Raw genomic sequence first — 24420 nt, 5'->3', positions numbered from 1 at the left:
GCTTTCCACCTTAGGGGCTGTTTCCTGAGGTCCACGATCAGCTCCTTCATTTTGTTGACGTTGAGGGAGAGGTTGGCATGACTCCGCCAGGGTCCTCACCTCCTCCCTGTAGGCTGGCTCATTATTGTTGGTAATCAGGCCTACTACTGTTGTGTCGTCTGCAAATTTGATGGTTGAGTTGGAGGCGTGCATGGCCACACAGTCATGGGTGAACAGGGAATGCAGGAGTGGGCTGAACATGTACCCTTGTGGGGCCCCTGTGTTGAGGATCAGCGAAGTGGAGGTATTATTTCCTACCTTCACCACCTGTGGGCAGCCCATCAGGAAGTCCAGGATCCAGTTACACAGGGTGGGGTTCAGACCCAGGGCCCCGAGCTTAATGATGAGCTTGGAGAATACTATTGTGTTGAAGGCTGAGCTATAGTCAATGAACAGCATTCTTACATAGGTATTCGTCTTGTCCAGATGGGATAGGGCAGTGTGTAGTGTGATGGTGATAGCATCGTATGTGGATTTTTGGGGGCGGTTGTAACGGCTTTCTTGTGGAGAAGGAGATTCGGACCAAAATGCAGCGTGATGATGATTCATGATATTTTAATGGAGGAAAAAAACTATACATGAAGAAACTACAAAATAATGAAATGTGAAAACCGAAACAGCCCTATCCGGTGCAAACACAAAGACAGGAACAATCACCCACAAAACACTCAAAGAATATGGCTGCCTAAATATGGTTCCCAATCAGAGACAACGATAAACACCTGCCTCTGATTGAGAACAACTCCAGACAGCCATAGACTTTGCTAGATACCCCCACTAAGCCACACACCCAATACCTAACAAAACCCCAAGACAAAACACACCACAATAAACCCATGTCACACACCGGCCTGACCAAATAAATAAAGACAAACACAATATACTTCGACCAGGGTGTGACAGCGGTAAGCAAATTTAATTGGGTCTAGGGTGTCAGGTAAGGTAGAGGTGATATGATCCTTGACTAGTCTCTCAAAGCACTTCATGATCACAGAGGTGAGTGCTACAGGGCTATAGTCATTTACTTCAGGGCAATAGTCATTTACTTCAGTTACCTTTGCTTTCTTAGGTACAGTAGACTGGAATAGGTAGATATTGAATTTGTCTGTAAACACTTCAGCCAGCTGGTCTGGGCGTGCTCTGAGGATGCGGCTAGGGATGCCGTCTGGGCCTGCAGCCTTTCAAGGCTTAACACCCTTAAATGTCTTACTTACGTCGGCCACAGAGAACGAAATTCCACAGTCCTTGGGAGTGGGCTGTCACGGTGGCACTGTATTATCATCAAAGCAGGCGAAGGTGTTTAGCTTGTCCTAGGGGGCAAGAAGTCGGTGTTTGCGATGTGGCTGGTTTTCCCTTTATAATCTGTGATTGTCTGTATACCCTGCCACATATGTACTTCTGGCGTCTGAGCCGTTGAATTGCGACTCCAATTTGTCCCCTATACACTTCCTGATGAACTCAGTCACCGTGTCCTTGTACACATTAATGTTATTCTCAGAGGCTGCCCGGAACATATCCCAGTCCATGTGATCAAAGCAATCTTGAAGCATGTATTTAGATTGGTCAGACGAGTGCTGAATTGACCTTAGCACGGGCACGTCTTGTTTGAGTTTCTGTCTATAGGAAGGAGCAAAATGGAGTCATGATCTGATTTGCAGAAAGGAGATCAGGGAGGGCCTTGTAGGCATATCGAAAGGGGTAGTAGCAGTTGACGAGTCTTTTTCCAGATCGAGTACTACAGTCAATGTGTTGATAGATCTTCGGTAGCATTTTCATAAAATTTGCTTTATTAAAATCCCCACCTACTATAAATGCGGCCTCATGATATGTGGTTTCCAGTTTGCATTAAGTCCAGTGTAGTCCTTTGATGGCCTTCGTGGTATTGGCTTGAGAGGGAATATACACCGCTGTGACTATAACCAAAGAGAATTCTCTTGGGAGGTAATAGCATCGGCATTTGATTGTGAGGTATTCTAGGTTGGGTGAACAAAGGGACTTTAATTGCTGTATGTTATCACAATCACACCATGAGTAGTTAATCATGAAACATAAACCACCGCCTTTCTTCTCCCCAGAGAGTTCTTTATTCCTGTCTGGACGATATACTGAGAACCCAGCTGGCTGTATGGACAAAGCCGGCACATCACGAGATTCCGTGAACCACAAACCGCACTAAACAAGCTGTATAGAACCATAAGCAAACAAGAACATTTTGATCCAGAGGAGGTGCTCTTAGTGGCCAGTAATGTTATTGAAACTGAAATCTGTCTTACCACATTTGTACCAGCATGTCACCTGTGCAACTAGAGGCAAAAAAACTCTAGATCACCTTTACTCTTCACACAGAAAACATTCAGAGCTTTCACTCGCCATCCATCAAGCAAATCAGACCATAACTCTATTCTCCTGATACCTGCTAACAAGCAAAAACTCTACCAGGAAGTACCAGTGATGTGCTTAATAAGGAATGGGTCCAATGAAGCTGATGCTAATCTACAGGACTGTTTTGCTAGCACATATTAGAATATGTTCCAGAATTCATCATATTACATTGAGGAGTTAGCCATATGAGTCACCGGCTTCATTAATAAGTGCATTGACAACGTCATCCCCACAGTACAAAGGCTAGAGCTGACAATTTCAAGGAGCGGGGCACTTATACCGACACTTATAGGAAATCCCGCTACGACCTGCGACAAGCCATCAAATAGTGAAATGTCAATACAGTACTACGATCAAATCCTATGGATGCTTATCGGATCTGGCAAAGCTTGCAAACTATCACAGATGACAAAGAGAACCCAGGCCGCAGGCTTCCCAGTGATGCAAGACTTATCAGATTAGCTGAATTCCTTCTATGCTCACTTCGAGGCAAGCAACATTAAACCATGCATGAGAGCACCAGCTGTTCTGGACAACTGTGTGATCTCGATCTCCGTAGACGATGTGAGCAAGACCTTTAAACAGGTTAACATTCACAAGGGCGGGGGGCCAGACAAATTAAAAGGAGGCTTACTCAGAGCATGCGCTAACCAGCTGGCAAGTGTATTCACTGACATTTTCAACCTCTCCCTGACCCAGTCTGTAATGCCTACGTGTTTCAAGCAGACCACTATCCACATTGATGGGGCTGTAGTGGAGTGGGTCGAGAGCTTGAAGTTCCTCGGTGTCCACATCACTAAGGAAATAACATGGTCCACACACACCCACACAGTTGTGAGGAAGGCATGACAGTGCCTCTTCCCCTCAAGAGGCTGAAAAGACTTGGCATGGGTCATCAGATCTTCAAAAAGTTCTAAATCTGCACCTTTGAGAGCATCTTGACTGGCATCCCGACCACAAGTGCAATAAACAGTGTGGTGAGTTTGGCCCAGTACATCACTGGGGCCGAGCTCCCTGCCATCCAGGACTTTCAAAGCAGGCTGTGTCAGAGGAATGCCATATAAATTCTCAAAGACTCCAGCCACCCAAGTCATAGACTGTTCTCTCTGCTGCCAAACTGCTAGCGGTACCAATGCAAGATTGAAGCCAACAGGACTCTGAACATCTTCTACCCCCAAGCCATAAGATTTCTAAATAGTTAATTAAATAGTTAAATAATAGCTACCCAGACTATTTTTGCATGAAGTGCCAATTTACAATTTGTCGTACCGTTTCTAACGATCTGCATGCCAGTTATGATTTTCATATATGCATCACAACTAATTCTGTCTACTGAAAGTCTAATTACCCACAAATGGAAAAATTCCATAGCTTGCTATACAGAGGTGCTGTCCATTAGCACCAAGCAGCTCCACTATAGGCCTACTTGCATCAGATGAGCAATGCCGCACGCATGTGCTGTCCAAAGTGTTGAATCCGGGCAAGGTCTTCGCTCCTTTTAAAATGAATCTATAGATCTTTGTATCGTACTTCCTGATTTTCACCACTGTTTGGTCGCGTTTGTTTGACATGTGTCCTTGATGATTGTAAGTAATTCCTTTGATGTTATGCCTCTTATTCCATTGCATTATGTCTATTTGTCTGACATGCAGTTGTGCTCAGCAGTTTTAATGCAATGGTCATTAAAGTTTTGATGTCTGCATTTGAAGTCGCCCTTATTGTGACCTGATGGCCTGTAGTAGTGGCTTTGTATATATATTTTGCTTTGTAAAGCTGTGTAAATGTTGGTTAAATGTAAATGTTGGTTATTAGACATTTTGATTGTTTATATATGGACATTTGATATATATATTTTTCATTTATAATTATTATAATAATGTGTATAATTGTTCCTGATTCAGTCCCATTTCAATATAGGCATCCAAACTACAAAGGCTAAATATTAAATGTGATTAATACATTTAAAAATACAAGGTTAATTTCAACAAAAACAACGACTGAGATGATTGTTAGGCACACCAACAGCCCTAAACACATGAATGTAAGAAAAAACGATCTTATTTCCATATTATCAAGTCTATATCTCCATATTTGCTGCTGAGAATCGTAGCCTAGTCGCTGCCTGTCTCCCCCGTCTTATTCCAAATCCCCTGCAGCACTCAAATACCAGCACACATTCACATTACTACTTACTGAAATTGACTGGAAGGAACATTACAAGGTTATATCATTTTGTATTGAAAAGCATTGCTTGCCAATTTAGTGGGATCATTGTCTCTGCTTTCTATTGCTGAGCCGCCCAATATTTTGGCTGTATTTGGAGACTTTGAGTTGCACACAGGTCTCCAAGTGGTCCGTTGTCAGCCGGCTGCATGAGGGGCTCAAGTTTGACTTCATGTGTGAAAAAATCTGTTCATGTGTGAAAAGATCTGTTGGAAACCGAGGGCACGGGTGCAAGCTTTGGCACGAGTGCCTTAGGTTGCCGACCCCTGCTCTAGAGTCTAGCCTGTCCTGAGCAACCATTGTACTCACTGGGAGACATGGGCTTTATTCATGTTAGGTCCCCACTCATGCTGTACAGAAGTTAACACTTGAATAATGCAGCACGGTATCTATAAATGTTGCAAGTGTTAATTACTGTTCGCAAAACAATGCCCTTTACAGGCTAAAACAATTTACAATGCAAAAATATACCGATAACTTCCAGCTTTGTGGGCTAACTTCCCTTGCTAGCTTACAGCTGAGGCTAGCATGAATTCACAATTAATCAATCAATCAATATCTTTATTGTCCCAATGGAATTTTTTAGTTCAGTTCAGTTTCAACAATATGCTTCATAAACAGGTGCAGACTAACAGTGAAATTCTTTCCTATGGGTCCTTTGTCAACAATGCAGAGTTAAAGATAAAAAACACATAATAATAAAATAAAAGAAATGGTGACATGAGGAATAAATGCACATTGAATAACGAATCGACTCGAACAGCACCCAGACATGAAACTGAAACAGAAACAATGACACCTGGAGAAAGAACCAAAGGGAGTAACATACATTTGAAGTTGGAAGTTTACATACACTTAGGTTGAAGTGATTAAAACTAGTTTTCAACCACTTCACAAATTTCTTGTTAACAAACTATAGTTTTGGCAAGTCAGTTAGGACATCTAAGTAATCTTTCAAATAATTGTTTACAGACAGATTATTTCACTTATAATTGACTGTATCAAAATTCCAGTAGGTCAGAAATTGGTTGTGCCTTTAAACAGCGTGGGAAATTCCAGAAAATTATGTCATGGCTCTAGATGCTTCTGATAGGCTAATTGACATATTTTGATTCAATTGGAAGTGTATCTGTGGAAGTATTTCAAGGCCTACCTTCAAACTCAGCGCATCCTCGCTTGACATCATGGGAAAATCAAAAGAAATCAGCCAAGAAAATTGCAAAACTCCACAAGTCTGTTTCATCCTTGGGAGCATTTTCCAAATGCCTGAAGGTACCACGTTCATATGTACAAACAACAGTACACAAGTATAAACACCATAAGACCACGCAGCACTCATACCGCTCAGGAAGGAGACGCGTACTGTCTCCTAGAGGTGAACGTACTTTGGTGCGAAAAGTGAAAATCAATCCCAGAACAGGTACAACACTTTCTATATCCACAGTAAAACAAGTCCTATATCGACATAACCTGAAAGGCCGCTCAACAAGGAACAAGCTACAGCTCCAAAACTGCCATAAAAATAGCCAGACTGTGGTTTGCAACTGCACATGGGCACAAAGATCATACTTTTTTGAGAAATGTCCTCTGGTCTTATTAAACAAAAACAGAACTGTTTGCCCATAATGACCATTGTTTTGTTTGGAGGAAAAAGGGGGAAGTTTGCAAGTCGAAGAACTCCATCGCAACCGTGAAGCACGCGGTTGGCAGCATCTTGTTGTCGGGGTGCTCTGCTGCAGGAGGGACTGGTGCACTTCACAAAATAGATGGCATCACGAGTAGGAAAATGATGTGGATATATTGAAGCAACATCCCAAGACATCAGTCAGGAAGTTAAAGCTTGTTCGCAAATGGGTCTTTCAAATGGACAATGACCCCAAGCATACTTCCAAAGTTGTGGCAAAATGGCTTAAGGACAACAAAGTCAAGGTATTGGAGAGGCCATCACAAAGCCCTGACCTCAATCCTATATAATCCTGTATGTCTGCGAGTATAACAGAAATTATTTGGCAGGCGAGGACAAACCATCCAGGGAAAAAATAAATTGAGGTCATAGGATTTCCCAATAGTTTTTTTGGGGATACGCTTATTATTAGTAACCTGGTTGCAGTTCCTATGGCTTCCACTAGATGTCAAGTCTTTAGAAATTGGTCAATGTTTTTCTTTTGAGAAATGAAGAAGTAGTGCTATTCATTCCATGTGTCACTCTGAACGTCCCTACTATTTTGGTGCGCGTGAACAGGAACGCACTCCACGCTGTTTTTATCTGGTATTAGAAACAGTATATTACGTCTTACATTTTATCGACTATTTACATTTTAGGATACCTGAGGTTGGATTAGGAACGTTGTTTGAAATGTTTGGACCAAGTAAGTTCACAGGTAACTTTTAGATATTTTGTTGTCATGTTGGGCGAGTTGGAACCGGTGTATTTCTGAATCAAACTTGCTAAATAAATTGACATTTGGGGTTATAAAGAAGGAATTTATTGAACAAAACGACCATTCATTGTGTTACTGAGACATTTGGGATTGCAAAAAGAAGAAGATCTTCAAAGGTAAGGCATTTATTATATCGTTATTTCTGACTTTTGTGTCATACCTGCCTGATTGAAAAATTATTTTCATGTGTTTGTATGTGGGGCGCTGTCCTCAGATAATCGCATGGTCTGCTTTCGCCATAAAGCCTTTTTGAAATCTGACACAGTGGCTGGATTAATAAGAAGTTAAGCTTAATTTTGATCTATTACACTTATATTTTCATGATGGTTAAATATTGATATTTCTGTAGTTTGAATTTGGTGCTCTGCAATTTCACTGGATGTTGTCAAATTGATCCCGCTAAAGGGATTGGCGCGTGAAGGGATCACTGACCTAAGACAGGGACTTTTTACTGTAATTAAATGTCAGAAACTGTGAAAACTGAGTTTAAATGTATTTGGCTGGGGTGTATGTAAACTTCCGACTTCAACTGTATATAGGGCATGTAATCAAGGAAGTGATGGAGTCCAGGTGAGTCTCATAGTGCATGTCACGATGGTGACAGGTGTGCGCCATAGCGAGCAGCCTGGTGACCTAGAGGCTGGAGAGGGGGCATACGTGACAGTTACTACATGATTCCATATGTGTTATTTCATAATTTTATGTACAAAATAGTAAAATAAAGAACAACCTTTGATGAGTAGGTGTGTCCAAACCTTTCACTTGTATTGTACATTTATTCCTATCATGAAGGGCTAGAAGCTCTCACCTTCTTTCTGAGTCTGTGCTCCCATGAGGCTCTCACAAGCACCCCATGAATCAAATAATTGGCTGAACTGGTGCTTAACCAAAAACTTTTTTATTTCAGAATGACTTCTTCTTACTAACAGGGTGCACGGCGATGGGAAGCACAATGGCTCCCAATTACGCCAACCTTTTCATGGGACTCTTTGAACAGGACATTATTTTTAGCAAAAATAATCCATTCTTAATTCATAACCTCTTGAAGCTAGGGGGCACTATTTTTATGTTTGGAAAAATAACGTTCCCAAAGTAAACGACCTATTTCTCAGGACCAGATGCTAAAATATGCATATAATTGACAGATTAGGATAGAAAACACTCTAAAGTTTCCGAAACTGTCAAAATATTGTCTGTGAGTATAATAGAACTGATATTGCAGGCGAAAACCTGAGAAAAATCAAACCAGGAAGTGGCTTCTATTTTGAAAACTCCATGTTCCATAGCCTCCCATTGCTCCATTTAAAGGGATAGCAACCATATTCCTTTTCCTATCACTTCCTCAAGGTGTAAACAGTCTTCAGACATAGTTTCAGGCTTTTATTTTGAAGAATGAGTGTGAACGACCACGTTGCGTGAGTGGATTTGTGGGGGCTCTCAGAGTGAGTTGTGCGCAAAAGAGAAAGGCGGCCATTGTTACTCCCCGGTCCTAGTGAAAAGCCAACTGTCCCGTTTGATATATTATCGAATAGATATTTGAAAAACACCCTGAGGATTGATTGTAAAAAACGTCTGACATATTTCTGTAGACATTATGGATATAATTTGGAATACTTGTCTGCGTTGTCGTGACCGCTCTTTCTGGTGGATTCCTGGGCATAACGCAACAAACTATCTGAGGTATTTGGATATAAAGAATACCTTTATGGAACAAAAGGAACATTTGTTGTCTAACTGGGAGTCTCATGAGTGAAAACATCCAAAGATCATCAAAGGTAAACGATTAATTTGATTACTTTTCTGATTTTCGTGACCAAGTTACCTGATGCTAAGTGTACTTAATGTTTTGTCGAGCGATCGATAAACTTACACAAACGCTTGTATTGCTTTCACTATAAAAGCATAATTTCAAAATCTGAGACAACAGGTGGATTAACAAAAGGCTAAACTGTGTTTTGCAATATTGCACTTGTGTATGAATATGCATGAATATGAATATTTTCTAGTAATATTATTTGACTGTGGCGCTATGCTATTCAGCGTAGCTGATTACAAATTACCCCGGATCCGGTATGGGTGGTTCAGAGAGGTTTAAGCTGGATAAAGTTATGGCGACGCTATGTGGATGATATGACGGTTATATTTCGTGGATATGAAAATGAGCTTTTATTACTTTTTAAACAGCTGCAATGAATACCTGAAATTCACAATGAGCTATGGAAAATCTACATTTTCTTGATATTCTTATCATTATAGAGGGTAATGATTTGGTGCAGATCTGAAAAGAAAACCAACAGACAGAAACGAGCTACTGCGGGGAGAGAGTTTCCATCCTTTACCTACAGTACCTGTGCCTCAATCTAACAAACATGATCAAAAATCCCCATATAAATGTGTCAATTTAAGGTAGCTTTATCCAACCACCTTATCTGCCTATGGCGACATTCCACATCTGTGGTGAAAGGTGGCCAAGTTACAGCGGTGTATGTTAGACCATAATACATCCCAAAATCGGTCTTCTTTTTCCATTAATGCATGTGTTATTCAAATATGTTACTATGGGCTATAGCGAAATTCAATCTTTTATCAAATCTTTTTATACTTAATTTTTTTATACATAAATGGGTCCTAAAATCCAAAATAAAAAAAGCTAAATGACCCATGGTATGACCATCTTCAGGATCCTCCCAGTCAGCCAATATATATGTGTATGTAGACTGTGTTGCAAAGATAACTTTGACAAACAGGCAGATCACCTGTATAACTTGTTTTTAAATGGGCCACCAAGAGGATGGGCTGGGCATCTGAAAAATTCAAGAATGTAATCCAAGACGAGTGTCTAGAAATGAAGCGGGAAAAGAACTCAGACGATTCAACACTTTGTTTCCTCCAATATTCCCCATTGGAAATGGAGTTTGAAGGGATAATCAAAAAACACTGGCACTGAACACAGACCTCAGACCTCAGACTATACCCCCCCCACCCCCACCTCACCCCCACACAAACACACGAATGAACATCTTGCATGACCATGTCCAAGAGGGAAAATACAGCTGTGTATGTTAAGCACAATGCAATTTCATGAACAAATGCCACACATTCAACCATCCTATGACAGGAAAACATTTCAAAATGAAAGGTATCATAACATGCTCTACAAAGAACGTAGTCCACCTTGAAATGTCCTTGTGGCCTGGCCTATGTGGGAAAGAGATGCCGTGGAAGATGCATTTCCGAATACAGGAGTAGCATCAGAAACCAAGACCCCAAAAGTCCAGTTGCCATGCCCTTTATGACTGCCAGACACGTTGCCTCATTAAAATTCATGGGTATCGAGCATGTCAAAGTCCCGAGGCAAGGGGGGAACATCGATGGACTTCTATTGCAAAGAGATTCGTACTGGATATTCGGGTTGGAACCATGTCTCCAAAAGGATTTAATGAGGACTTTCCTATTAGCCATTTCCTGACCACTTGCATTTTTCCACATTTTGTTACTTTACAGGCTAATTCTAAAATGGATTGGAAATAGTTTTGTCCTCAACAATCTGCACACAATACCGCAAAAACAGGTTTTGAGATTTTTTTGAGAAAAATAAATATCACATTTACATAAGTGTTCAGACCCTTTGCTTTGGCAGCAATTACAGCCTCAAGTCTTCTTGGGTATGATGCTACAAGCTTTGCACACCTGTATTTGGGGAGTTCCTCCCATTCTTCTCTGCAGATCCTCTCATGCTCTGTCAGATTGGATGGGGAGCGTCCCTGCACAGCTATTTTCAGATCTCTCCAGAGAAGTTTGACCGGGTTCCAGTCCGGGCTCTTGCTAAGCCACTGAAGGACATTCAGAGACTTGTACCGAAGCCACTCCTGCGTTGTCTTGGCTGTGTGCTTATGGTCATTGTACTGATGGAAGGTAAACCTTCGCCTCATTCTGAGGTCCTGAGCGCTCTGGAGCAGGATTTCATCAATGATCTCTCTATAACTTGCTACTTTCATCTTCCCACAATCCTGACTAGTCTCCCAGTCCCTGCCGTTGAAAACATCCCCACAGCATGATACTGTCACCACCATGCTTCATTGTAGGGCTGGTGCCAGGTTTCCTCCAGATGTGACACTTGGAATTCAGGCCAAAGAGTTGGTTTCATCAGACTAGAGAATCTTTAAAACTCTTGAGAGTTTTAGAGATGCCTTTTGGCAAACTCCAAGCTGGCTATCATGTGCCTTTTACTGAGGAGTGACTTCCATCTGGCCACTCTGCAGAGATGATTGACCTTCTGGAAGGTTCTCCGATCTAAACATAGGAACTCTGGAGCTCTGTCAGAGTGACCATTGGGTTCTTGGTCACCTTCACCTTTCTGACCAAGGCCTTTCTCCCCCGATGCTCAGTTTGGCCAGCCGGCCAGCTCTAGCAAGAGTCTTGGCGGTTACAATCTTCTTCCATTTAAGAATGGATGCCACTGTGTTCTTGGGGACCTGCAATGCTGCAGACATTTTTTGGTACCCTTCCCCAGATCTGTGCCTCGACACAATCCTGTTTTGGAGCTCTACGGACAAATCCTTCTAACCTCATGTTTTGGTTTTTGCTTTGACATGCACTGTCAACTGTTGGACCTTATATAGACACGTGTGCTTTTCCAAATCATGTTCAATCAATTGAATTTACCACATGTGGACTCAAATCAAGTTGTAGAACCATTTCAAGGATGGTTCTTGAAACAGGATGCACCTGAGCTCAATTTTGAGTCTCATAGAAGAGGATCTGAATACTTATGTAAGTGAGGTATTTCTGTTTTGTATTTTTAATACATTTGCGAACATTTCAAAATGCCTATTTTCGTTTCGTCATTATGGGGTATTGTGTGTGGATTGAAAAAAGACTTTATACATTTTAGAATAAGGCTGTAACATAGCAAAATGTGAAATAAGTCAAGGGGTCTGAATACTTTCCGAATGTGCTGTATGTGTTGTCTACCTGATACAAATGGTTATACAGTCATAATATTCAATAATTGTATATATATATTGTTTTTGTGCTAACACCTTTCAACTTAAATATGTATAGATTGCCCTAATTTGTTCTTTTCTTATGTCTATAAAGATGGGTGTGGCACACTTTCGCTGAAACGACCTGACGAAGATCCTTGCAGGATCATAACTTGTTTGTATATTAATAAAAGTACATGGTGGATCTTATGAGTGTTCAGGCTCTATTTATTTTATATGTACAGTCAGTACCGAGTCAATGTGCAGGGGAAAAGGTAATTGAGGTAGCTATTTACATATAGGTAGGTTAAGAGTGACTAGACAACAGGATAGTTAATAGACAATTAGCAGCAGTGGGTAGCCAATTGATTAGTTATTTAGCAGTCTTGTTTAGTAGTATCATGGCTTAGGGGTAGAAGCTGTTCAGGGTCCTGTTGTTTCCAGCCTTGTAGCACTGGTACTGCTTGTCTTGTGGTATCAAAGAAGACAGTTATTGCTTGGGTGGCTGAAGTCTTTAATAATTTTTTGGGCCTTCCTCTGCCTGGTATAGAGGTCTTGGATGGCAGGGAGCTCGACCCCAGTGATGTACTGGGCTAACTCACAACGCTCTGTAGTGCCTTGCGGTGATGAAATGAGTCAAGATGCTCTCAATGGTGCAGCTGTAGAACATTTGGATGATCTGAGGGCCCATGACAAAACTTTTCAGCCTCCCGAGGGGGAAGAGGTGCTGTCACGCCCTCTTCACAACTGTGTAGGGATGTATGACCATGTTAATTCCTTACTGATGTGGAAACTAAGGAACTTGAAGCTCTCGACCCGACCCACTACAGCCCCATCAATGCCGATGGGAGCATGCTCAGCCTTCCTTTTCCTGAAGTCCATGATCAGTTTCTTCGTCAGCAAAGAGCGAGAGGTTGTTGTCCTGGCACCACACTGCCAGTGTAACAGTATAACTTTAGACCGTCCCCTCGCCCATACCTGGGCACGAACCAGGGACCCTCTACACACATCAACAACAGTCACCCTCGAAGCTTCGTTACCCATCGCTCCACAAAAGCCGCGGCCCTTGCAGAGCAAGGGGAACTACTACTTACACCAGGTCTCTGACATCCTCCCTATCAGTTGTCTTGCCTGTTGATGTCTTGTCTGAGGCTGTCACAGGATTTCTTATAAACATCCAGATTAGTGTACAGCTCTAGACTTTTGCTAAGTGCGGATGTTGCCTGTAATCCATGGTTTCTGGTTGGAGTATATATGTACGTTCACTGAGGGGACATCGTTGTCAATGCACTTATTGATGAAGCCAGTGACTGATGTGGTATATCGGATGAATCCCGGAACATATTCCAAACTGTGCTAGCAAAACAGTCCTGTAGCTTAGCATCCACTTCATCGAACCACTTCCGTATTAAGCATGCCACTGGTACTTCCAGCTCAGGACAGACGGGAGACTCTGGCGCTCAGGACAGGAGGAAGGCTCTGGCAGCACTGGAGAGGAGGAAGCACCTGTAGGCAGAAGACTGAGAGACAGCCTGGTGTGGGGGGCTGCCACCGGAGGGCTGGTGCGGCGCACTGGAGCTCTTGAGTACCGAGCCTGCCCAACCTTACCTGGTTGCATGCTCCCAGTAGTCAGGCCAGTGCAGCGAGGTGGAATAGCCCGCACTGGTCTGTGCTGGCAAACTGGGGACACCATGCGTAAGGCTGGTGCCATGTACGCCGGCCCGAGGAGACGCACTTGAGACCAGATGTGTAGAGCCGGCTTCATGGCACCTGGCTCGATGCCCACTCTAGCCCGGCCGATACGAAGAGCTGGAATGTACGGTAAGCACGGGGAGTTGGCGCAGGTCTCTTACCTGGCTTCACCACAATCCCCGTGTGCCCGCTCCCAAGAAATTGTTGGGGCTGCCTCCTCATACCAGCGCCTCTCTGCCTTGGCTGCCTCCAGCTCTGCTTTGGGGCGCCGATATTCCCCTGGCTGTGCCCAGGGTCCTTTTCCGTCCAACTCGTCTTCCCATGTCCATGAGTCTTGTGATGCTGCTGCTGCTACTGCTGCCATGCCGCTTGGTCCGGTTGTGGTGGGTGATTCTGTCACAGTTGTCGTCGGTGGAAAGAGAGGACCAAAGCGCAGTGTTGTAAGTGTTCATCATTTTAATGGAAAACGGAACACTACAAAACAACAAAGTGACAACCGTGAAGCTAATGAACTATCGTGCTGACACAAACACTACATATAGACAATCACCCACAACCCACAATGACAAAACAGGCAACCAAAATATGGTTCCCAATCAGAGACAACGACTAACACCTGCCTCTGATTGAGAACCATATCAGGCCAAACACAGACACAGACAAACTAGACATACAACATAGAATGCCCACTCAGATCACACCCTGACCAAACAAAACCTATAAACATACAAAGCAAACTATGGTCAGGGCGTGACAAGTTCTTCGTTGTTCTAATTTTGATATCATATCACAGTTATACCAAATAAGGTATAAGCCATAATCAGGGGGTATATATCATTTGAAAATTCAAAATGTTTGGCTGACAGTGGCTTGAACTAGTTGTGTAAAAACACAATTTGGACAGGTTCCCAGATATCACTGATGCTACATGACAGCCAACAAGATTATGTCCATCCTAGGTCTGTGGCGGTCACCAAAATCTATAGCCAGTGATTGTCAAGAAGATTACTGTCGGTCTCACAGTAATTGACCATTAATTAATATGAACACATTTAGCATCTCCTGGCTTTAACACATAGCCTACAAGTCACTGATGCAGACCTTTGGAACATCTACATTTTTTAAAAAGCCTAATAAATCCTTGTAATATTGCCTACACCATCAGAATAAATCTATTACTTATTTTAGACATGTCTAATGAAGCATGATATTAGCGAAAAAGTAGTCTACTTCAGAAGAACAGAATAGCATACTCTGAGTTGTCCTTATGTTAGGTCCTGATCTGGCTATGCCAAATGGCTGTGGGCTCACTAGTTCATTTAGTAGACAAGAATTCTGTAGCATTATTTTATATAATTTTGTGGTATGAAGAGTTCAATTGAACAAAGCTGAATAAAATAGAAAGGACATTTTCGCCAAACAATTTCAGGGAGTGTGCACATGTGGCTATTCCGTGTGGAGCGGATATTAAAGAAATAGGTATTCCTATATGCTTAATTTAGAGTTATTAATGTAACTTTAGTTGTTGGCTATATGTTTAGATGTTTATTACATTGTAAGTCTGCATGATGCAACTCTAATGATAATTGCTTGAAAGGCATGAGCTCTGCTTAGTTTTTTTACGCAGGCTGTACACACCTGCACAGGCTGTCTCTCATTCACAATTTGACAAGCAGTTTATAATGCCTCGTACTTCATGGCGGCATCCCCTTCGTGTGGATGTAATGCAAAATAAATAAAATCCATGCCTTTTGTGGCCAGTGGCCGTTGTGCCCTTGGCCCTGAGTGCTGCATTGTGCCCTTCTCCCTCATTGCTGCACTCAGAAGCACCTCTCCATCACTTTATCCGGAGTTTCTCACAGGCTACAAGTGAACACAAAGACACATCAGGGAGGCAACTGCTTGCGTGCTAATCCAATTTCGAGCTGCATATTGAAGATGTTGGAAGGACTGTCCACAGCCAACAAGATGAGTAGGCTTAACGAACAGCAGAAGCACTCGCCTATGTCAATCCACTATCCCCCATAGTATTCTGTGCGAGAAAGAAATATTCCAAACAAAGTCTGAGAGAGTTGTGGGATGCGATAGATCCCAAATGAATACAACAACTAGTTTCAACAAACCCTTTTAACGCAATGTGGCTGATGCAACAGATCAGAACGTTTAAAATGTTGTTAAACTATTTGGCTATATCTTCACATTATAAGGGCAGTAATGTATACATGGCATTAGACTATATGCACAAATGTTCCGTTAATGGGAAAACACCATCATCAAAAGTGACTTCAAATGTGATTATCCATGTAATGCTTTTATTATAAGGCGAAAATGGTGAAAATGATCTTGAAACTCACTCGCTGCTTATGTTGCCAGTTAGGCCCCTTGTAACGCAGATGAATGTGCTTCATTTTAAGAAGTTATTTGGCCACTTTGTTGTGATACAAACCTTATCAAAACATATATGCCTATGGGCTAGGCTACATGAGGCGTGCGACTATGATTTTAAAAAGTTGCACAAAAAACATGTTTCTTGCCTTATGCTGGGCATCATTCACAAGTGATTATCTATAATTCACAAGTGATAGGCTAATATTGTAACCCATCAGACTAGTCTTTATTTAATCTTCTCTTTACATATACTAAATAATATATGTGTGAAATGTGTTTTTATTTAGAACGGACCATTATCATTCACCTGTCTCAAAATAGGGGTAGTGGGAAAAAATACATGCCACCTACGCACTTAAATAGCGAATGGAGGAGGTTTTTCCTCTTGTTCATTGTCATGCCAGCGAGGTAGGCTATATGCCTGTTGTAAAGATAAGCAATGTAGTTAATATTAGGAAAGTTGAGAATATACTGAGCAAATGTCAATTTGGCTTTTTGCGAAATCACCGTACCACAGACAACGTATTTTTTAGATTTTTTTGGTGGTTTATATTTTGTCCTATAGTTCAGTCAATGTCATTGGAGAATCCAGTGGGTTCTGGTAGTTGATCGTGTATATGTTTTTGTCACGCCTTGGTCTTAGTATTTTGTGTTTTCTTTAATTATTTGGTCAGGCCAGGGTGTGACATGGGTTTATGTTGTTGTATTTCGTATTGGGGTTTTTGTAATATTGGGATTGCGGCTGAGTAGGGGTGTTGTATGGGCTTGGCTGCCTGAGGCGGTTCTCAATCAGAGTCAGGTGATTCTCGTTGTCTCTGATTGGGAACCGTATTTAGGTAGCCTGGTTTCGCTTTGTATTTCGTGGGTGATTGTTCCTGTCTCTGTGTAGTTTCACCAGATAGGCTGTAATTAGGTTTCACGTTCCGTTTGTTGTTTTGTATTTTTGTATCGTTATTTCATGTGTCACTTTTTCTATTAAAGTCATGAGTAACCACTACGCTGCATTTCGGTCCAACTCTCTTTTGACAAACGAAGAACGCCGTTACAGTTTTTGCTGTTTGTTCTTTGTTATAGAGCCAAAAAGATTGAAGAAGTGGTTTATTCATTCATCTCCATTTTGGATAGATAACTCTGCGTGTTGTAGTTGGTTTAGTTCCAATTTTCCCCGAAGTGATTAGATTCTATGGATTCTTCAATGACATTGAGATGATTTCTGACATTCTGAGCGTTCTTTTTTCATAGTGTGTTTCTGTATTGTTTTAGTAAATCACCATAGTGAAGGCGTAGGCACATTTACCATTCTTGTTAATTGTCTTAGGTTGTTTGATTGAGATTTTTAGATTTGTCAAATATACTGTTTAGGTTTTCTACTCCCAAGTTTACACCTTCACTATGACAGTGAATTTGTTGTTGCCTAATTGTTTTTTTGTTAGGCATTCTCGGTGACTAACCCCGATCCGTACACATTTGCGCAACATCAGCATTCAAACGAGGCTGCAATGAAAACTCATGGGACTGTAGCGACTGTGTTGGTATCAATATGCGGGGTTGTGAACTACGTTCCTATTAAAGTGTTGATTTACACGGTGATGGACCAATAGCGGAGAAAAGTTGAAGAAACGGAACCCTCTGATGCTGTACGTTACATTGTGATGTAAATTTAAACTCATTCTGTGCTGTACAGCCTCTTTCCACCAGGTGTAGCGCTTCTCTCGCAGATTAAAAACAAGAAATTTGTGTAATGGTGATTGTACAGTTAATTACTCGTGAGTTAATAAATAGTTAATTCAATCAATTGTTCGTTTTTTGAATAATCACTGCGAGCCATCATGACTCAAAACCGTGACATCTGCAGTTTAATTGTGAAGATAAATTTAGCTCTGCCCTAAAAACCCTAATGAAATTCAGCACAAACCTTCAAATAGGTATGTAATGAGACATTGTATAACCTCTTCATAGTGTTATATTTACATTTTAGAGGTGATAAGTTGGACAAAGCTTTCGCTTCCCCACCTGCCATTTTTAAAAAGACCCGGCAGAGCACCATTGCCTTCTTCAATCATGCAGAGACAGGCAGCAAGAAGGTCTCTGTCACTCCCTGATCTGTTTCACCTGTCTTTGTGCTTGTCGCCACCCCCCTGCAGGTGTTGCCATCTTCCCCATTATCCCCTGTGTACTTATACCTGTTTTCTGTTTGACTGTTGCCAGTTCGTCTTGTTTGTCAAGCTTACCAGCGTTCGTCCTGTCAGCTCCTGTCTTTCCCTGCTTCTCTTTTTCTCGTCCTCCTGGTTCTTGACCCTTGCCTGTCCTGACTTTGTACCCACCCGCCTGACCACTCTGCCTGACCCTGAGCCTGACTACCGTCCAATACCTTTGGCTTACTTCTGGATTATTGAACTCTGCCTGTCCCTGACCCTGAGCCTGCCTGCCTTGACCTGTTGTTTGCCTGCCCCTGGTGTTACAATAAACATTGTTACTTCACACGGTCTGTACTTGGGTCTTACCTTGATTCCTGATAGTCTCGTCATTAATTTTTCTGGAAAGGGGAGACATTATGCTTTTTAATGGTATACATATTACAGTTGACCTGGAATTATTAAGTTTCTGGTGCACTAAAATAAGGTCAAATGTATGGAACAGCGCGATGTACAAACGTGTGTTAGCTATTGTTTACTTTCTTCCATCTATAGCATTTCTTAATATTATACACTTCCTTTGCCTCATGTTTGAGTAATGCTCTGTTCAAGTAGACTGTAATTTTGCTGTGATCTAATAGTGACTTGGAACGCTCTGAGAGACTCTGGGTTGAGGCCAGTGATAAAGTAATATACTGTCCTATTGCTAAAGGATGAGCTGTAGATGTACCTACCATAGAAGTCCCCTCGACTCTTACCATTGACTATGCACAGACCCAGTGTGCGACAGAGTTGCAGGAGTTGTGACCCATTTTTGTTGGTTGTTTAGTTTTGTCTAAGGGGGCATATATATGAGATGAGGCAATGCTGTTACCTCCAGGTAGGTGTTTGTCCCCCTGCGTGGTGAGTGTCAGGTTCTTGATCAGTTCTGGCACTGAGGTCACCATAGACTAGTACATGTCCCTGGGCCTGAATATGGTTGATCTCCCCCTCTAGGATGGAGAAGCTGTCATTGTTAAAGTATAGGGATTTTATTTGTGGGATATACAATAGGTAGCACAGTTGAGGACATTTGTCTGTTAATAATTTTCCTTTACATTTCTAGCCAGATGTTCCTGTTTCTCTATCACTGTAACGGCTTTCTTGTGGAGAAGGAGATTCGGACCAAAATGCAGTGTGATGATGATTCATTATATTTTAATGAAGGAAAAAACTATACATGAAGAAACTACAAAATAATGAAATGTGAAAACCGAAACAGCCCTATCTGGTGCAAACACAAAGACAGGAACAATCACCCACAAAACACTCAAAGAATATGGCTGTCTAAATATGGTTTCCAATCAGAGACAACGATAAACACCTGCCTCTGATTGAGAACAACTCCAGACAGCCATAGACTTTGCTAGATACCCCCACTAAGCCACGCACCCAATACCTAACAAAACCCCAAGACAAAACACACCACAATAAACCCATGTCACACACCGGCCTGACCAAATAAATAAAGACAAACACAATATACTTCGACCAGGGCGTGACAATCACTCACCTTGCCAACAAATAATTTTATCAGGGTGCTAAAGCTCTGCCAAAAGTGTTGAGTTTGCGAAATTGACATGTGCAGGTGTATAGATGCAAATATTGCTCGCAACTAGTGAAGTTTACGAATGCGATTACAACTAAAATTGTTTTTTTTATTGATGTTCACAACTCATCAATGACATGTTTGATAATGTGTTTACAACTACAGATGTGGTGACAACTACAGATTATTCTTTCATGTTCACAACTCATCAGTAACATAATTGCAAATTGTGTTTACAACTACAAATCTATTCTACACGCTCAAATCATTATGTCAATAATTTAACTTCATAGTTTGCACCCTCTAAGTGCTTGTAGGTGAAGTTGAGTGGCATCCTCCACCAGCCTCTTGACTCTGTAAGCAAACTGCAGGGGGTCCAGGGAGTTCTCAACCTGACAAAGTACTGTACAGTCGTGGCCAAAAGTTGAGAATGACACAAATATTATTTTTCACAAAGTCTGCTGCCTCAGTTTGTATGATGGCAATTTGCATATACTCCAGAATGTGATGAAGAGTGATCAGAGTAATTGTAATTAGTTGCAATTGTACCTCTTTGCCATGCAAATGAATTGAATCCAAAAACAAACCATTTCCACTGCATTTCAGCTCTACCACAAACGGACCAGCTGACATCATGTTAGTGATTCTCTCGTTAACACATGTGTGAGTGTTGACGAGGACAAGGCTGGAGATCACTCTGTCATGCTGTTTGAGTTCGAATAACAGAGTGGAAGCTTCAAAAGGAGGGTGGTGCTTGGAATCATTGTTCTCCTCTGTCAACATGGTTACATGCAAGGAAACACGTGCCGGCATCATTGCTTGGCACAAAAAGGGCTTCACAGGCAAGGATATTGCTTTCAGTAAGATTGCACCTAAATAAACCATTTATCAGATCATCAAGAACTTCAAGGAGAGCGCTTCAATTATTGTGAAGAAGGCTTCAGGGCGCCCAAGAAAGTCCAGCAAGTGCCAGGACCGTCTCCTAAAGTTGATTCAGCTGCGGGATCGGGGCACCAGCAGTACAGAGCATGCTCAGGAATGGCAGCAGGCAGGTGTGAGTGCATCTGCACTCACAGTGAGGCGAAGAATTTTGGAAGATGGCCTGGTGTCAAGAAGGGCAGCAAAGAAGCCACTTCTCTCCAGGAAAAACATCAGGGACAGACTGATATTCTGCAAAAGGTACAGGGATTGGACTGCGGCCAGGATGTGGCCCAGAAGTTAATTGACAGCATGCCAGGGCGGATTGCAGAGGTCTTGAAAAAGGGTCAACACTGCAAATATTGACACTGCGTCAACTTCATGTAATTGTCAATAAAAGCCTTTGACACTTATGAATTGCTTGTAATTATACTTCAGTATTCCATAGTAACATCTGACAAAAATATCTAAAGATACTGAAGCAGAAAACTTTGTGGAAATTAATAGTTGTGTCATTCTCAAAACCTTTGGCCACGACTGTACATCCTGCTTTGTTAGCTTCTCAAATTATTTAATTACCAAGGGAGTCAGTGCCACTGTCCTGAAGTCACTTAGCACCTTAGGGGATTTGCTTATGGCCATAGGAGCTTCCAGAATTAGGGCACCATCTGCAGCTTGAGTGACAGCATGAAAATGTAATGGAACATTTCACTGAGTTGCTCTGCACATGAATTCAGTACCTGTCCACCAATGTTGTCTGCTCCTGGGCTCTTTTTAACTTTGGTCTGTCTGAATCGGCTGGTGACACACTTTGGATGTTAAATTCCATCTCGAGAGTAGCAGCTGTGCTCATACACATCTCAGTGATTTCTCCACTGAAGTAGTTGATTGTCAAATCCGAGATTGAAAAAACATTCAGCTCATCAGCCAGTTATTTGTTTGAGTTAAAACCATCAGCCTGTATCACCTTGATTCTCTTGTCTTGTAGCCCAACCATAGTTATCATTATTTCAGTTTGGCCTTCTTGATTTCTGATCTCACCTCAATTCTAGATTCCGTTTTAGCAGTATCATTATTATACAATAAGCCCTTCAATGACTTGGTAATTCAAGGCTTGTTGTTGGGATAGATAGTTACACTTCTGCTAGAAATCACTGTATCTTCATAGAAGGAGATATAACTGCAAATCGCATCAGTGAGTTCATCTATACCGTCACTAGTCTTGAAAGACAGCCCAGAGTGCTGTCATGGGTCCAAACCTTCAAATCATGTTTTTGTGCTTTCTCCCTCTTTAGCACAGTCCTATAGATATGCACAGTATTGTGGTCAGATGAGCTGAGCTGAGTTTTCGCTGTGGACTTCTAGGCCCCAAGGGTCTTGTTATGGTTTCTTGGGGAGGTGACATTTAAGGAACTCAGTGAACAGATTCAAATCTAAAACAATAGCAGGGGCATCGGGAGATAAGGATTGCAGTTTTTGAGTCATAGTATAAATATGATCACTTTAGTGTGAACGTAAACGACTGTGATGAATATTTGGGGGAACTCTCCTGTGAGATAGAAATGTCTTATTGACACTGACAGCAGTTCAATATCAGGTAGAAATAGCCTCTCTCTGACACTTACATTATAGCACCATCAGCAATTGATTTACAGGCAGACTAGGTCCAGTCAAAGCGGACACCCAAATCCGTTTATCGCCAAAGATGAGTCCATGTCTGAGATGGTCAGCCAAGTCTCCAGTGAGTGAGTATTGTTCTTGGTTTGTTTGTGAGTGGCGGAGTTCATTGCAGGCCTGTGGTGAGATGCAAGTACTGTATAATCCACCAAATGAGTGAAACAAACAAGCTCATAAAAAACATATCTAACTGGACAACAACTGACACACTTAGGATTTTACGAACAAAATAGCTACAGAAAGTGTAACAAACCCGCAGACACACAAATACCTGCTTCCGTTCACCATCTGGAGCCACACCCACTCCTCTTAGAGCCATTAGTACCTTAGTATTTTCTGATAATATGCAAACTTTAATGATTTCAAAGCTGATGTCACCAAAAACCATACAGTCACTGGCAAAAACATTATTCATTCACTTCGTCTCCCTCTCTTCACATTTATAAAATAAGAGATTGCTTCTTCTATGCGAATGCTGTTCAGTACAATAAAACAAGTCCCAAATGGAAGGGAAACAGCCCCATGAAAATAGATCAAGTACTCAATCCATGTCACGAACGTCGTCAGGGAAATGACCGGACCAAGGTGCAGCGTGGTGAGCGTACATTTCTTTTTATTTTGAATGTCGCCAACAAAAACGAGAAACAACAAAATGGCCGTGACGCTTACTAGGGCTATGCAGGCCACTAACAAAGTCAACTGCCCCTAACTAAGGTGGCAAAACAGACTGCCGAAGTATGATTCCCAATCAGAAACAAGGATAGACAGTTGTCCCTCATTGAGAACCATACCCGGCCAAAACATAGAAACAGAAAACATAGAATGCCCACCCCACATCACACCTTGACCTAACCAAATAGAGAAATAAAACGGCTCTCTAATGTCAGGGTGTGACAATCCATGCACACTCCTATTGAATATTATGAATAGGCCTAGGCTACATCTTGATATACCTAGTTTATCAATAGAGATTTACCTTTCAAATAAATTATTACCATTATGTTGTTACAGTTGAAGTCGGAAGTTTGCATACACTTAGGTTGGAGTCATTAAAACTCGTTTTTCAACCACTCCACAAATTTCTTGTTAACAAACTAACAAACTATAGTTTTGGCAAGTCAGTTAGGACATCTACTTTGTGCATGACACAAGTAATATATCCAACAATTGTTTACAGACAGATTATTTCACTTATAATTCACTGTATCACAATTCCAGTGGGTCAGAAGTTTACATACACTCAGTTGACTGTGCCTTTAAACAGCTTGGAAAATTCCAGAAAATGATGTCATGGCTTTAGAAGCTTCTGATAGGCTAAATGACATAATTTGAGTCAATTGGAGGTGTAGCTGTGGATGTATTTCAAGGCCTACCTTCAAACTCGGTGCCTCTTTGCTTTACAGCATGGGGAATATCAAAATAAATCAGCCAAGATCTCAGGAAAAAAATGGTAGACCTCCACAAGTCTGGTTCATCCTTGGGAGCAATTTCCAAATGCCTGAAGGTACCACGTTCACCTGTACAAAAAATAGTACGCAAGTATAAACACCATGGGACCACGCAGCCATCATACCGCTCAGGAAGGAGACGTGTTCTGCCTCCTAGAGATGAAAGTACTTTGGTGCGAAAAGTGCAAATCAATCCATGAACAACAGCAAAGGACCTTGTGAAGATGCTTGAGGAAACAAATACAAATGTCTCTCTATCCTCAGTAAAACGAGTCCTATATCGACGTAACCTGAAAGGCCGCTCATCAAGGAAGAAGCCACTGCACCAAAACCACCATAAAAAAGCCAGACTATGGTTTGCAACTGCACATGGGGACAAATATCGTACTTTTTGGAGAAATGCCCTCTGGTCTGATGAAATAACAATAGAACTGTTTGGCCTTAATGACCATCTTCATGTTTGGAGGAAAAAGGTGGAGGCTTGCAATTCAGCCAAAGAATACC

The sequence above is a fragment of the Oncorhynchus gorbuscha genome, linkage group LG02 (assembly GCF_021184085.1).
Source record: "Oncorhynchus gorbuscha isolate QuinsamMale2020 ecotype Even-year linkage group LG02, OgorEven_v1.0, whole genome shotgun sequence".
Classification (NCBI taxonomy): domain Eukaryota; kingdom Metazoa; phylum Chordata; class Actinopteri; order Salmoniformes; family Salmonidae; genus Oncorhynchus; species Oncorhynchus gorbuscha.
Note: the sequence above shows the minus strand (reverse complement) of the source record.